The sequence below is a fragment of the Equus asinus genome, chromosome 24, assembly GCF_041296235.1.
Source record: "Equus asinus isolate D_3611 breed Donkey chromosome 24, EquAss-T2T_v2, whole genome shotgun sequence".
Classification (NCBI taxonomy): domain Eukaryota; kingdom Metazoa; phylum Chordata; class Mammalia; order Perissodactyla; family Equidae; genus Equus; species Equus asinus.
This window is the reverse complement of record NC_091813.1, coordinates 58,400,058-58,415,156: the sequence shown is the minus strand read 5'-3', so window position 1 is coordinate 58,415,156 and position 15,099 is coordinate 58,400,058.

Below are 15,099 nucleotides of genomic sequence, written 5' to 3'. Positions count from 1 at the left end.
TCAGTTCAGTAGCTGAGCCCCAAGCCTAGACTCTGCTGACACCTCAAAGGAAGGGAACAGAACATTCTTGCGAAAGCTTTTATTTTAATTACAAACATATTGTGTGGCTAAACCTGATATGTGTTAATAAATAGCAACAAGACCCACCTCCATTCTTCCCATCACAGGACCAAAGGATGTTTCAAAAGGAAGAGGAGAGAGGATTTAGGAGTAGATTAAGGATTCATTTTCCCTCCACAACACAGCACAAACTTTTTTTTCACTCCTGTGCCCACACTTGACCTCTTGTTTCCCTCTTTCACCCTGGACCTCTGTAACAGCTCCGTGACAAGGGCATCTAATCATTTCTAGCATGCGACAACATTTGGTTCAGATTCCCTTATCAGTATTACCTTTTTCCCCTCCTATTTGCCCCACCTCCACCTTAAAGGAGCCCAGGAATGGACCTCCGCGATCAGCGACACGTCCACCACTTCTTCAAACACTTCATGTAGAAAATCTTTCAGAGAAGTGATTGTGGGCCCCTAGACCTGGAAAATAACTGTCATCAAGACCTTAACATATGTTAAAGGAATTCATTCCGATGACACAGCTTGGCCCTAAATTTATTGTTAGAAAAATATTTTTTAAATATACAATTGTGGGCCTTTTTACTCATTTAAAAGAAATTTATCCAAACTCAATTTATTTCCATTTGTTAATTATAAATCAGTTTATTTAAATAATTTGAGAACTCTAATTTTTTTTTCTCTTGTCACATGTAAAAGGAAATTTTGGTTAGATTTTTGAAAAGTTGGTTTTTTGCTTTTGAAAAATGTATGGACAGCATTTAGTAATTTTTAATTATGTTACATATATTGAATGAATTTTTGTTATATACAATGCATATTCACTATTATGAAAGCAAGTTATACCTAGTATGTATTTTTGTTTTCCCCATTATCATTTACTTATTAGTGTTCAGGGTAACAGTTCCAACTAAAATGAGACATTAACCATGGCTTTTGACACTTAAGAGGAAACTTAAACTGAAAATGCTGCCTTTTAAAATCAGAATTACTTCCAGATTTCTATAGTACTCTAACTACAAAAATACTTTTAAATATGCCAAATTATTGTGGTGCGAAGAAAATCTGAAATTTCTATCATTTTGTTGACCTTTAAAGACTTTCTTTATGATTCATTTGAAAAAGTGTACTTTCTTTGAAAGTCAAGTTATTTTCTAAAGCTCCCTGTAAACCCATGCTAGCTGATTCACGGTGATGGGGTCCTTAATCAGAAGCAAGTGTTAGGAAATTCCTCACATATAAAAGTGAATTTTCCCTGCCCAACCCGGCTTTCTAAATAAGATCAGAAAATAAAACACAATTACTGCATAAGCAATGGGTTCAATTCACACAATTCACAGAGAAGTTTTAAAAGTTGGATCCTTTATTTTTTATGAAGTTATAGGATAGTTGTAGGAAGAGACATACTTCTTAATATTAATTATGTGATTCTTTGCTTGAACGGTATATTTCATCTAATTTGTTTTCTAGAATATAGCAAGGTGAACATCAGAAGGGTGAAAGAGGTCTGAAGCAGTTTGAAACACAAATAGTTTGGGGTCATTCAAACAAGTATGCATTTTTGCAAAATTTTAAAATTTGAAGTTTTCTTCGTTTATTATAGTGGCCTTTGTTTTGCAAATTATTTTAATTTTATTTTTTAAATCCCTTATTAAGGTATGATTGACATAAAATTATTGTAACTTTACGTCGACCTCCAATTTTCAATGTTTTTAGATGCAGTTTCAACTGCTGCTAAATATTTTCTAGTCGTATTTAAAAATTTACTTTTATAAAACCAGGAACCAATCTTAAAATGAAGAGACATGTAGCCTCTTCCAAAATGATGTCAAATATAAACGTAAAAGAGAAAAAAATTAAACAAGGGCACTATGAGTAAAATAAATGTGAATCTTGAAGATATTTTAATCTCAATTAAAGTATATATGTTTCTCTTGTGCAAAGACTTACAGATAAACTTTTTTTGAAAGTTTTAAGTTACCACAAGTTATCTTTTGATATTAGAATTAAGTAGCATTATTTATTATGCAATATCTATTTCTTTTGTAAATGTACTTTCTAAAATTTGGCCCTTTAAAAATCATAAGAAAATATTTTGTTTACATATTAGATACACTTACTGAGTGAAGTTTATTTTGAGCAATAATGTAATAATTTAATTTTAAAAGACATAAGATTATATGATACTAAGAAGGAAAACTGTTTTCAAATTTAAATGTAAAATATTGATGCAATAGAGCCGAATATGATTACAAATACATAAGTTAATGAAAACACATATAAGAATCCCCTCCAAAACATACTCCATAAGGTTACTATTATTTTCACCAAAAGGTAAAAAGATATTCTGACTACTACGTCACTGACTATTTGATTGCACTTCTTGGAACGTATCTTGTAACAAATTATAATTGGTACATGTGCTTTAGCTTTGCAATTTCCTAACTACACATGTTACTAGCCCTTTTTCTCCATAATTTTTATCACATTTCTACTGATTGATTTAAAAAGGCCTAAAAATTCTATAAATACAAATATTTCAAGATTTTAATGACATAAACAGTTGGACACAAAATGCAATTTAAAATTAATTACTTTCCTTTTAAAATGGTCTTGTAGTCTATAATCATAAATCTAATAAAACACTGATAAGGAGTTTAACATTTCTAACTTAATTTTTGATTGTATTGTAGCACATTTAAAAATGTAACTCTCAAATATAGTTATATCGGAGTGATGTATTTGTATCTTTAAAGAACTCTTCAAATAATCTTTACTGTTTTGTTAGTGATATCTCTGTTGGTTTGATGTTTTTGTCTTTCTTTGAACAAATGTGCTCTTTCTAGTTAATATAGTGCTAATCTAATCTTTTCAAATTAACAGCTTTATTGAGATATAATTCACATACCACAAAATTCATCCATTTATTTGTTTATTTATTTATTTTTGAGGAAGACTGGCCCTGAGCTAACAGCTGTGCCCATCTTCCTCTACTTTATGTGTGGGACACCTGCCACAGCATGGCTTGACAAGCGGTGTATAGGTCCGCACCTGAAATCTGAACGGTCAACCCTGGGCTGCCGAAGCAGAACGTGCAAACTTAACCACTCTGCCACCAGGGCAGCCCCAATTCATCCATTTAAAGGGCACAATTCAGTGGTTTTTAGTATATTCACAGAGTTGGGCAACCATCACCACAATCAATTTTAAAACATTTTCATTATTCCAAAAAGGAGCACTGTACCCATTAGCAAACACTATTTCCCCCTAGTCTCCCTAGCCCCAGGTAACCACTAATTTACTTTCTGTCTCTATGAATTTGCCCATTCTGAACATTTCATATAAATGGAATCACATAAGGTGTGGCCTTTGCGACTGGCTTCTTTCGCTTGGCATAATATTTCCAAGAGTCATCCATACTGCACCATTTGTTAGTACTTCATTGCTTTTCCCTGCTGAAAAATTATTGTATAGATGTATCACATTTTGTTTAACCATTCATCAGTTTATGGACATTTGGGTTATTTCCACTTTTTGGCTATTATTAATACTGCTACTGTGAACATCTGTGTGCAAGTTTTTGCATGGACATACGTTTCCATTTCTTTTAGGTATTTTCCTAAGAGTGGAATTGCTGGTCATATGGTAACTTTAATGCTAACTCTTATGGTAACTCCTAAAATTTCGAGGACCCGCTAGCCATTTTTCCAAAGTGGTTGCTCCGTTTTACATGCCCATCAGTGGTGAATGAGGGTTCCAAAATTTCCTCTACATCCTCATCAACATTTGTTGTTGTCTGTCTTTTTGATTATAGTCATCCTAGTGGGTATGGTCGTATCTCATTATGGTTTTGATTTGCAGTTCCCTGATGGCCACTAATCCAACCTCAGTCTAAGCCAGAAAGGCGTGCTTTGCAACAACTAAACGCACAGTTTCTAGAATTTCAAACATTGTTTTTCCCAGAAAAACGTGTGCCTTAAATGCATTCATACCTATGCTGTATTCTACTTAATTCTCAAAGTGTGAAGACTGGGTTGGTGGACCAGAAGATTATCAGACCGAATTCTCATTTCTCTTTCTTTGTGGACATGTTAATCTTTCTCGTACTGTGGGCTACTCAATCCTGGAACACAAAATTGTTGGATTCCTAGTAATAGGAGTAACTACTACTATTTGGTTCTGCGACAGTTCTTTGCATACACTGATTCCTTTCATTCTTACCACAGTGCTGGAGCAGGTATTTTCAATCTCATTGGGAGCTCATCGAGAGATGTAATTTGGCCAAGGCCACACATCTAGTAAGAGTTGGAGTAGACATTCAAACCAGTGTCTGTCTGACCCCAAAGCCTGTGTTCATCATCACTGCCCCGTCTTGACTCTTAAATGGTCTCGCTCAGTTGGGAATGTCATTTCATTAGAGTCTGAGGTATCCTTTGTAAGTCCTATGTGATTATTGCTCAAGGGAGTCTTAAAACAATTTCCCATGGTGTGGTGTTTCCTACTTGTGATGGTTAATTGACAGCTTGTTGTATATACTCTTGATTTAAACCTGTGTTAGGTCCTCTGGAACAAAATACTAACTACTGTTCATTGAGCTCTTACCATGTGCTGCATACAATACTAGATCCTTGATATACGTCATTTTATTTAACATGCACAATAAGCCCATTAAATAGTCTTGAAGCAATTTAGTCTAGTTAGAGAGATGAGACATACATTGGGTACACAAAATAACATTAAAAAAAGAGACAAATAACAATACATGGCACCATTAAGCAGCATGTCATTAATTTCCAAATAAATCATATAAACAACATGTGCAATGTGTTTGGAGGGGGATGTGAACACTGTGGGCTGGCCTGAGCTATTGTGGACTCATTGACTGTCTTACTGCATTAAATGGCAAAGTTTATCTTCATTTGCTAAACTTATAGAACGTGAAATCTAGAAACACCCTTAAGAAATCATTGTCCAGTTTGCTTATAGGCAGAACACCCCCTTTATCACCTTAGTAACGTGGTAATAGCTTATTACTCATATAGTCTGGGAAGGATCGTTCACAAGGCACTTCCAATTACATTGTTATTTATGTTACTTCACTTGATTGTTGCACTCCCCAAGGGAAAAAAATCAGACCTAGGAGTGCTATCTCCATTTTCCAGATGAGAACCCACAGTTCTGGGGGTTCAATGATTTTCTTCTGGTCTGGTGGTAAAGGAGAGGCCCAGAAGTCTCCGGCATTGTTTCTGCTGCTAATATTCCTCCTTTGTAGAAAGAACCTGAATCCATGGTAGTTGGCCGCACTCTGTCCACTGCCTGAGTCATAATTTCCATATTGGCCCTGGAACGCTTTCTTGGAAATAAATATAGCATAAAGATTCTTTGTTTTATGGAAGTGGAAATAGTCCTAAACATGGAAACTCAGGAAATAAGTAATAAGTTGGTCACTAATGGCTACCCTTGAGTCGCCAGCTTTGTCGAGAATGTGCTATCAGTGCCTTTCCATCCAAGGTGAGGTGAGCAGAGATTGGCCAGCTTCCCAGAGGGTGCTCATCGGTCGAATTGAGTAGCACAGAGCGCTGATAAGTTTTCAACACCCCCACCCCAGTGAGATGTGATCCGAGCCTCCAAACGTTTGCAGATGGGTCTGGTTTGAAGTTGTTCTCCCCATCTTCAAATCCTGGGCTCTCCTTTGTTGAATTCAGTAAGTAGAAGTTTAAAGACTTCCCTGATTCCTCTCTAGGCTATACCAGGGACAAGAAGCTTGTGGCTGGCGGTGGGAGTCAAGGGTGGGCAGGGGCCAAGAGCAAAGAGTTTCAAAACACGAAATAGGGCCTGCAAAGGGCTCCGGCCTTTCTAATGAGCAGGATCTGAAGAGGATGAGTGAGTTTGTCCACCACTCCTTCTCCACTATCATCCCATCAGCCGTCTCTTGTGATGGAAAGTAACTGTGTCCAGGATTCGAGCACGCAGGGAAAGATGCCCGACTGGACCAAGCCTTTCGTCGAGTATCCTTTCCTTCTCCACTCTGTGGTCAGGCCCCAACTGACACCTCTAGGTAATAATTAGACTCACAGGGAAACTCTTGAGGCAGAGCAATAGTTTAATTAACTGCCCAAACCTGAGAGTCAGGAGAAGATAAACTAGTTCTCTTTTAAATTTTCTTTAGATGTGAATTATGGAAAGAGGTGCTTGTAGGGTTTGCAAAAGCCAGCCGATGCTTTTATTTACAGGCCTAATTCTGCCACATTTTCCTTCTTTCAGGTTGTAGCCATTTTAGGCACAGGGTAAGATTCTAGATATGGTCTGGAAAAGCTGTTCTGTGTACAGGTTGCTCATTGCAAGCCTTGGGCAAGTTGTCGAACTCTGGCTCTCAGTTTCCTCATCTGTGGAATGGGGCAGTACTGGAACCTTACCTGGTAGGACTGAGTGAGGAATGAAGGATTAATACAGGCGAGCACTTGTGACAGTGCTGGTTTAGAGTAAGTCCCCAGACATTTTAGCTGCTCTTAGATCTTAAACTAAAATCTTTTTTTACTGTTTTAACTTTTCATTTGTTTAAAATGATTTCTCTAATTCTTTAACATAATCTCGTAGCTATTATAGCATTGTATTTACACTTGCGTACATTTGGATTTCTTTCTGCCAAAAAGTAAGTTGAGTTTTGTGAGCTTCTTGTGGAGGAGGGGAGATGGGCATTAATTGTATAAACAAAGCAAGATTTTATGTTGAAAAGATATTTCTAAAAAGTTGAATTCTGTATTTTAGACTCTTCTGAAGCATTTGCTTTATTCACATGGTTGAGATACAATTACCATCTGCATCTCTGTGTAAGTGATTCATTTTATTATTAATTTTAATTTACATACTATGTTTCCAGAAATCTGCCCATTGTGGAATGCAAGACACATTTACAGTGACTTTGCCTATAGTCAGGGCCGCTGCTGGCCCTTCTGCCCTTGTCTCCCAGCCACCAAGCAGCAGTAAGGCAGCAGCTGAGACTCAATATTCTGATGTTCATGGCTACTCTCACATTGCTGCTAATTTGGAAGAAGGGCTGGGGGCAGAGTTTCTGAGTCAATTAGCTTCCTCAGATAATTTGAAGTCCCCAGCAGCAACTAGTGAGCTGCGACAGATTCACAGACAGCAGGAGGCTCAGAGAGGTCAAGAAAAAACCAGAAGAGCCTCCACGGCTTAGTTTTGGGGGGTGGGTGGGGGGTATAAAATAGACATAACGTAAAGTTTACCCTTTTAACCATTTTCAAGTGTACCTCTCTGAGGCATGAAGTACATGCATGTTGTTGTACAGCTGTCACTGCCACTCATCTCCAGAACTTTGTCTCCACTGCTTTTTGAGCCAGCCCCACCCTATTTGGGGAAGCTGGAGATTGAGGAGCAAAGCAGGTACACAGTCACAGCCTCTTCAGTTTGAGAGAGATTTTTCCTTTCTTGAGACACCTATTCAGATACAAAGAGAAAACAAATTAAAATACATAATTTTTTTCCTTGGGCTTTTCATCTCCTCTTTTTATCTTATAATATTTAAATACAATAACTTGAAAAGGAATGTAGATTTTCCCATACATTTTTCTAAGCATCATGAGAACCCAAATTTATCCCTCCTGCAGAAAATACTAAAGTGTAAGGTAAGGGTCTCTCCTTGCCATGTTCTAAACTGCTCAGAGAGTAGCTGAGAGCTTTGTGTTCCATCTACGTGCCAATCTCTTCCCCCAACATGTGGAAATATAAGAATAACTCTGTTTATTGCAGAAAGACAAGGTAACCTCCAAAAATGTTGTAGATTTATAATATGCTTTAAAAACAAAAACAAAAACAAAACATGTTTGCACTCAGAAGAACTTGCCAGGCAACCATATGAGTTATTGGATAAGACAACCTACCAGGAAAGATGTGTGAGGGGAATGACTAAAACTTAAAATAAAACCCATTAAAGTGAATGTTTAGTGTCATTGATGGTGGTAAAATGGACATTCAAAAATACTGCTTAATGGAGAACAAATTGGCAAACGTGGGAAAATTATATATATTTTTTAATATTCATTTATTTATATATAAATAATTTAAATATATGTCATATATTTATTTATATCATATCATATTATATAGAGAGAGAATACATTGGTAAACTTGTGGGGAGAGTATATATATATATATGTATGTGTATATATATGTACAAGCATCAAACACTTTTTTCCCCCAGTTTCACTGAGACATAATTGACCTATAACACTGTAAGTTTAAGGTATAAAACATCATAATTTGATATAGGTATATACTGTGAAAATGACTGCCTCAATAAGTTTAGTCAACATCCAAGAACTAAACACTTTGATCATAATTTCATTTCTTGGGAATTATTTTAAGGAAGTGGTCAAAGATTGACACACAAATAATCACAAGAATATTTATAACAGCTAAATGATAGAAACAATTTAAATAAATGTCCAAAAGTAGGAAGTGGTATATTACAACTAATCTATTTAAGGTAATATTATACAGCAATTATAATTTGTTTCTGAAGGATTTTAATGACATACAAAAATGCTCATGATAGAGAAACTGTTAAATGAAAAAGGGTGAATATGATTTTTCTATTCAGTGTCATCTCAACCATGCAAACATATGTACAGAGAAAAGACTGGTTATGTCTGGATGTGGGGATCTGAGTTCCTACATCCAGATTCCCACATTCAAACCAATAGGATTTCTTTTTTCATACACTGAGCTCCATTTATGAGAAAGATATAAATCACAAGTAACTAAGTTAATGAGAAGAGTTTGTTGAAAAGTACACTCCCCTGCGGGGAGTGAGTTTTATTCTTCTACAGCTCTTAAAAACACGTTTAATGGTGACCCTGAGGCACGATACATTCAGAGGCGCCATCTGAATCAAGAATGGTTTTGTTCAGTATGGTTTTAATACTAGGTGAACATATTGTCTTCTAATTCTTTGAAATTGGTGGTCTATGTATGGGATAGTCATAACTCTGTGTACTTAGAAGATCCAGTTAACAGAACATTGCATTCTCCCATCTGTATGGATTATCCAGGCTTTACAGCCTTGTGGTTGCAAGTTTTACTCACTTAAGGAATTAAATTTTTATTTATAATTGCTTAATTAGTGGATCTTACTTGGCCCCAAACAGTCTCCCACATGAGAAGGTCTACATCTGCATGATGAGAATAAAATAGTTTCCAAGTTTCTCTAGGCAACATAAAACACCAACTCATGCCAGCTGAGGGGACAATTTATACCATTAATACATGGACAGTGAGAAAGGAAACAGACCACTAATGTGTTTCACACAGGCTACTGTTTCTCCCTCATGAGCCCCTCCTGTGGCAGAGCTTTCCAGTGCTACCAGTGGAAGACTGGCATCTCTCCATGAAGGGAAAGGCTCCTTTTCATACCCTCAGATGCCATATGTTTTGAGTTGATGTTGATACTTTAAAGGTTTTGTGAAGTGGCTGCGGGGCTTTGGTTGAACATGTGCCTTTGGGCCCCTTCTGACTGGCCCCCGACCTGGCCAGTCTGGGTATTTTAATAGCTTTGATTGCAATTTGGGATACATATTTTTGTCTAGGATCAAATATGAGCTCTGAATTGAAGACAAACCTTTCCAATCAGCCACCCAAAATGTTTTCCTTCAAAGCCTGTCCAGAATGGCAGCTTAATTTTGCGTGGCACCTTTTAGGATTCCGTAGGCAGGCTTCCTAAGCTTTCCAGATCCAGGTATTTCAAGAATCCCTATTTCCAATTGGTGACCTGACATCAGATGTCAGAGTATTTCAAGTGATTCTCGATGCTCCTGTCACTTCCCTAGATTTTTGCGCCCTGAACACTTTACTGCAGTAGAGTGGATATATCATTTGGGGTCTATGCTAGACTCAGACCAAGACAACAGTTGTCTTTGTAACTAACTTCCCCTGGAAGAGAAAATGCTGTCAGTTTCATTTGTCAGATGGCAAGCATTCTGCTGAATGTCTGATGAACGGCATATTAGCACTGGGGGAGAGGAATGGTGGAGGCCGTTTACATTTGAGTCAGAGCGATGTAGGTCCCAGAATCATGGCGTGAACCCAGTAAGTGTCTCTATGCTTAGTAGATTATTGAACAAATAAATGAATGAGTGGTCACTACATGAAGAAAAAATTGATAAAGCAGTGCCTAGATGGGCAATTTATATGGTACAAATTGACAGTTGGAGAAAATTAAAGACTGTAAAAGTGTTTGGAGTGGGGCTAGATTTAAATGCCGTGGTTGTGAGGAGATTTGAAGCAGGTCTTAAAGGAATTTAACTAAGTCTACTTTTTGGAGTATCAGTTTGTTGGAACAGAAGTATCTGTTTGTTTTAACAGAACAATGCAGAAGTACTCTCTATAGGACAAAGAATGTCGTCTGATTGTGCCGAGGTCTTTCCAGCCATGAGCGTGACAAAGAGTGCATGCTTACACAGTGAAACTCCAGCCTGCAGATAAGTTGTTTTCACAGATTCTTTAAAAACTCATCTTACCATTTGTCAAAATGCAGCTTTTCTTAATACAGAAATCAAAATAATCCTTCCCTGAACAGTTTCCATTACATTATCTTCTTTTTTCATGGATTCATTAATTTATTTATTCTATAAATATTTATTGAGAATTACTGTACTCTGTCCCAGACATTGTGATCAGTGCTGGGAATACAAAAAAGCCTGGATCCCTGACCCCAAGAGGCTTGGTGTCTAGGGAGTACAAGTAAATAGACAAATTATGCAGCGTTCCTACAACATCTCTACTGTGCTTATTTATTTAGATGTCTGCTTCTATTCATTGAGATGACCCAGTGTGAACTATGCAAGCACAGAGATTGGATCTCAGACATATTTGATTCCCTAGCATCTGGGACACATCCTATGTGCTTAAGTAAGTTGGCTGAATTTAATTTAATTGAGCAAAATCTCTCATATGATGGATCTCGAAGTAATATCCAGTACTTATGTTTTGCTCATATTATTATAGAACTTTTGTATTTTGGAAAAATACGGCATACACTGGGTTCAAACTGACCTGACCCAAAATGTCACATTTTAAAAAAATTTTTAATTTAAAGGGAATGGTGTTATGTAATGGAAAGAGCTTGGGGTTTGTACTTGCAGGATCTGGATTTCAGTTCTGTGTAAGTGACGTCTTTTCTTAGATACGATTTTCTCATCTCTAAAAGGAGAATACAAACAAAACCTAACTCAGGAATTTTTAAATGAGATTAGATTAGATAATATTTGTGAAAGTCATTTTGTCAACTCTAAAGTGAGAGGAAATATTAATGGTGAATCAGGGAGTCAATTTATCAGATAGAGAAAGCTATTGGGCATTGTGGTAGGCAATGAGTTCTTTCTTTTCTGTTCATCCTCTCCTCCTTGGGGAAATGCCCTTTCTCCATCCCATGTGACTTTGTTGTGCCTCTGTCCCCACCCCAGCTGGGGACATATGACTGAGGCTGGGCCAGACACACTGTGTCTCCTGGGAATTGGGACCTTGTGCAGACACCCAGGTGTTGTTGGCCTTTGGAGTGGCAGCAGCATCCGAGGGAGTCTGCCAGCTCCTGGGCAGGAGACCCTCGCTGCCCTGGTGTCTGCCCTTCCCTGGCCTGACTGTTTGGCCTTCCCTTCCAACCTGTGAGCTGCCCAGTGATTTTTCAGCAAATTCCTTTCTTTTCTAACCACTAAAAATATTAATTGATAATGACTCTCTCTCAGGTCGATTTTAATTCATTTTAAGCACTCTCTGTTAAGTTCTTGTATCTTCATCGCATACACACTCCCTAGGATGTGAGATATGCTTTCTGGTTTTGAGAAGCTCAGTCTCCTCTCTATGCCGTGTTTCCCAAGCCATCACAATTGGGGCTGGAAAACAGTGTCCCAGTCACTGCTGTGCATCACAACTTCTCTGTGGAAGCACCTGGCACCTGCGCACTGGGTGGAAGTCCCAGGAGCGCCTCACAGGTAGTTTGTAGAAGAGTCTTCTTGACCGCTCCTTGCTGTGTACCGTTCTCTTCTCCTGCTCCGGCTACTCTGGTGGTGAATTCTTTCACTGCCAATGCCCAGAGAGGCAGTGGTGCTGGCAGTGCCTCTCAGAACAGCTGAGCTTCTGGAGCCACAGCCCTGCAACATGTTAACGCATGCGGCATGTACTGGGGATTCAAGGCAGATCGCCATTCGATGTCAAGCAAGTGCTCCAGAGAACAAGCACTGGGAATTCCACTGTGGGGGAGACTTCTTGGAAGATTTGGGGCTCCCATTGCTTATCAGAGGAGGTGTCGGGCTTGGGTAGACAGGAATGAGGTGGGGGTGAAGGAAATGGGAAAGCAAAGATGCTGAGGAGATAGTGAGTGAAGCTTTTTGACAGCACTCAGAATAGACAAGCCTGAAATGGAGGGGAGGAGTCCTGAGGGCCCACAGAGCTTAACAGCCAGAAGAACTCACCATTAGGAAGCACAAAGGTTGGCCTAGATGGAAGCAGGGGTATGGGATATTGGGGCCCTCAGCCTTTGGAATGACGTGGAGGGGGCTAGGGCTGTGGGAGCAGCCACCTCCAGCCATGCTCAGCTCTGACCATCTACCCTAGAGTGCCAGGCAAATATTGCCATTTTCAAGATGTGCAATGAATGACAAAGGTTGGGAAACACTGCTACAAGACTAGCGGAAGATGAGGCTGGAAAGGAAGCATTAAGCCCTACTGCACAAGAAATGGAGTGCCAGGGTAGAGAATTTGGTATTTCCTGGAGGTCAGGGAAAGACTACTGAAAGATTTTGATCAACACAATATTAGCATTGGCATAGGGCCATGAAGTCTTAGACCTAAGAAGGACTCAAATAAAAATCACTTAATCCACCTCTTCTCAATCTAAGAGGGGGTGGGAAAAGCTGGGACACAACATTGTCACTTGGAGACTTTTTCGGAAAGTGTCCACTCCTCTCCCTCTGCAGACTCTGGTACATCTGATGGGGGCGGTAGAGGGAGGGGAGAATGGCATCTGTATGTTTAGAGGTTTCTCCAGGTAAAAAAGTCTGGTTCCTACTGATGAAACCTAGAGATTTTTCAGATATGTGGATTGACCAATACCCTGGTAATCTGCCCATCTTTCGCATTCCTAAGGGTGCTGTGCTCAGTAAGTCACCACAGATTCCTTCAGGTCTGGCACTCTGATCCCCTTTCCCTGTCTCTGCAGCCTATTATAGTAATTACTCTCTCCTGTTTCCCACACCAGGATTCCATGATTGCCATTGAATCAGGACCCAATTCCACAGCATCATCCTCTGCCCCATCTCTGGCATAGAGACACCCCTGCATCTCTGTAGAGCTTTCTGAGGTAGAGCTTTCTCTCACTAGGGCATTTCTTGAACGGGGGGGAACATCATATGAGTCTTCCAAAGTGGGGGTGGGGGTGGAACAGGGGTGGGGCTGGTTGGACAGTTTGCAAGTAATAGATCCACTCCAACACTCCCACCTCCCCAAGCTTTTGGACTACTTGCTCTTCCAAGGGCAGTTGTGGCATTTCAACCTCATTTACTGGATCAGTGAACCAGCTGAAGGAACTGTTCTGCAAAGGTTCTCAAGCTTGGTGCTTATTAGAACCATCTGGGGCCATTAAAAAATTCCTGATGCCCAGGCTACACCTCAGAAAAATTAAAATCAGAATCTCTGAAGGCAGATCCCAGCATCATTGGTATTTTTTAAAGGTTATTCCAATGTGCTGCCAAGGCCGAGACCACTGTGTTAGGCTTAGGAGAGTGTACCCATATCAATACATTCAATCCCATCCAATCTTCTATTTTGTGTTCCTTGATCCAATCTATTTCTACCTGTGTTTCCCAGGATCCTGCTTGTTATGGACTGAATTGTGTCAACTCAAAATTCATACGTTGAGGTCTGACCCTCAGAGTCTCACAATGGGATGGTATTTGGAAATAGGGTATTTAAAATGAGGTCTTATGGGTGGGTCCTAATCCAGTAACTGGTATTCTTATAATAAGGGAAGAGAAAAATGCAGAAACACACAGAAGAAAGACCTTGTGAAGACACAGGGAGAAGATGGCCATCTACAAGCCAAGAAGAAAGGCATCAGAATGTAACCAACTCTCTGGTCACCTTGATCTTGGACTGCTAGCCTCCAGAACTGTGAGAAAATGTACTTCTGTGGTTTAAGCCACACAGTCTGTGGTATTTGTCATGGCAGCCCTAGCAAACTAATACGCTGTTTATAAAAATGTGCAAGATCTTGCAGCTCCCTTACTGTGTCAGCTGAGTCTCCTGCAGAAGCAAACTTTGCAATTCCTCTAAACCACACTGGCGTTTAACTCTCCTTATGATCTTGTAGGCAGTGTGTGTGTGTGTGCATGTAGGGGTGTTTGGGGGACGTGAGGAGGGCTCAAAGAGAACTGGTATCACCTCAGGCAGCATCTGGCCCAGGTGAACCCCCTGAAAGATCTAAAAATGAGGAAGGCTTGCTTTTTCTTGGCTGGAGGAGGAGCGACTTGGCAGTAGGCTTAGAACTGTGGTTCTCAGATTGTAGTTTTGGGACCCGGAGCTAAGGCTTCAGCCAGGAAGTGTTAGAAATGCACGCTGTTGGACCACACCCCCTGACCTACTGAATCCGAGACTCTTAGGCCCAGCAATCTCTTCTAGGGCAGTGGCTCTCAAACTTTTTGGGGCCTCTGAATCATCTGGAGAGCTTGTTAAAAACTCAGATGACTAGATCCCACCCTCTAAGTTTCTTGTTCAGTAGATCTGGGGTGGGGCCTGTCAATGTGAATTTATAGCAAGTTCCCAGGTGATGCTAATACCACTGGCCTGGGGACAATACTTTGAGAACTGCATCTCTCTAAGAATTAACACCCCTAGGTCTGAAAAGGTAAGGTAAGAAAACCATGTTACTGGAGTCCAGTGAGCACTGGAATCTTGTAGGAGACTTTTTTTTTCTTTTTTTGAGGAAGATTCGCCCTGAGCTAACATCTGTGCCATCTTCTTC